Source organism: Rutidosis leptorrhynchoides, chromosome 2 (assembly GCF_046630445.1).
Source record: "Rutidosis leptorrhynchoides isolate AG116_Rl617_1_P2 chromosome 2, CSIRO_AGI_Rlap_v1, whole genome shotgun sequence".
Lineage (NCBI taxonomy): Eukaryota > Viridiplantae > Streptophyta > Magnoliopsida > Asterales > Asteraceae > Rutidosis > Rutidosis leptorrhynchoides.
Genome location: NC_092334.1, coordinates 473,728,702 through 473,731,290, shown reverse-complemented (window position 1 = coordinate 473,731,290; position 2,589 = coordinate 473,728,702).

Sequence of the window (2,589 nt, the reverse complement as noted above, 5' to 3'; positions counted from 1 at the left end):
TTGAAGCTAAATGATGGGGAAAATGCTTGGAGATGATCAAGTATGAAGTTAGGAGTATTTTGAGAGAGAAATGAGGGTGTAGGTATGAGAAAATGGAGTGAAGAAATGGTGTTCATTTATAAAAACGTTTTTAGTTTATAAAGAAAGAAAAGGATTCCTAATTTTATTTTCTTACTAATAATTCATACTACTTGACAAATCCTAGTTACCTCATATCTAGGGCAGTAATAAAGTTGATTAGGATGTTGATTTGATGTGTATATACCAATAGTAAATATGTATAGAAGCTGGGTATGATACGGGTACATATACCCTAGATATACGTATAGAAATCTTGAGGAAACGGAACGAGAATTCAAATATAGCTATCTTTTGTGAATATACTTATATTGTTTTATGTATTTAAGTCCTTAAAAAGTGATTAAATACATTATATATATGATACATGTATAAGCATTATAGATTATAAGTATATATATCAAAGAATGTTACGTATAGTTATCGTTTTGAAAACTTAAGTTAGTAGTTTCAAAATATACTTATAACTCATTGTCATTAGTACACAATGAGATGTTAAACCATCCTTAGATCATGTTAAATATATATAAATACATATATATACACAAACGTATAATTATCGTATGTTATATAGTTCGTGATATCATCGGTCATATTGGACGGTCAAACGTTGTGTAAAACTCTTTTCAAAAACACAAGTCTCAACAATTTGGATTGCTTATCATGTTGGTATGGTTTAATTTATGTAAATATTAATCTCATAAGTATAATTTGGTCGGAAAATTCTGGGTCATTACACTTGTACCAACATCTCGGCGCCTGTTTGAGACCATACAGAGATTTCTTTAACCTGCAAACCAAGTTCTTTTTTCCTTGTAGTTCAAAACCTTCTGGTTGAAGCATATAAATTTCTTCTTCAAGATTTCCATGAAGAAATGCAGTTTTCACATCTAGCTGCTCTAGATGTAAATCAAATGTAGCACACATCGCTAGAACTACTCGAATTGTTGTAAGTCGAACCACGGGAGAAAATATTTCATTAAAGTCCGTACCTTCTTTCTGAGCATATCCTTTAACCACCAGTCTTGCACGATACCGCTCCACTTGATCATTGCCATTTCGCTTGATCTTATACACCCATTTATTTCCAATAGGTTTTCTACCTTTTGGCAATGGCACAAGTTCCCATGTTTTATTTTTATGAAGAGCTTCAATTTCTTCCTGCATAGCCGTCATCCACTGAGATGAATCTGAATGATTCAGTGCCTCGCGAAGAGTTGTTGGCTCTCCTTCCTCTGTTAGAAGACAATATGCAACATTGCTTTCCATAATATAATCCGAGTGCCACCCTGGACGTTTCCTTTCCCGATTAAAAATACGAGTCGCTGGAGCTTCATCAACGACTACTTGATTTTCATCGTGCTCTGGTACTGCTTCAGAAGAATCTTTATAGAATTCATTTTCAACCTGTATCGGTGTAGTTTCTTTTGAAGTGATAACATCTTCACGATCTTTGTCTTCCGTAAAGATAACATCTCTGCTGATGACTACTTTGTGGGCAGTGGGGTCCCACAAGCGATACCCCTTAACTCCATCAGCATACCCCAAGAACAAACACTTTCTGGACTTCGGATCCAACTTTGTCGTTTCTTGAGAATTGTACATTACGTACACAGGACTTCCAAATATATGAAGGTCTGAGTAATCAACTGGTTTACCAGTCCACATCTCCATCGGTGATTTCAACTCAATTGCAGTTGATGGTGACCGATTTATTACGTAACAGGCAGTATTAACCGCTTCTGCCCAGAATGATTTCCCCAAGCTTGCAGTTGCCAACATCGCCCTTGTTCTATCTAGCAAGGTTCTGTTCATCCGCTCTGCCACTCCATTTTGTTGAGGAGTGTATGCCGTCGTGAACTGTCTTTTGATACCTTCTTGTTTGCAGAACTTATCAAATTCATCATCAGTATATTCACCTCCATTATCTGTCCTCAAACACTTGATCTTTTTACCAGATTCAAGTTCAATCCGCGCTTTGTAAACTTTGAAAACTTCAAACACATCTGCTTTCCTCTTGATTGGGTACACCCAACATCTCCTAGTGTAGTCATCAATAAACGATACAAAATACTTTGCTCCTCCTAGGGATTGAACTGGTGCTTGCCACACATCAGAGTGAACCAATTCTAGAATCAATTTACTTCTAGAATTTGATGTGTTAAACTTTAGGCGATGCTGCTTGCTGATTACACAATGCTCACAGAAAGGTAGCGATACCTTTGTAAGACCAGGAATAAGATTTATTTCAACAAGAATCTTCATACCTTGCTCAGACATGTGTCCAAGCTTTTGATGCCATGTCATAGCAACTTTATGACTTGAACTATTCGAAGCAACAGATGCTTCCGATTCCTGTACCGCCTCGCCTTTCAGAATGTATAAATTAGCACTCACCTTTTCTCCTTTCATAAGTACAACCGCGCCTTTCTTGATTATCATGATCTTCTCATGTATCACCATCTTACAACCAAGATCATCCAATTGTCCTAAAGACAATAAGTTCTTCTT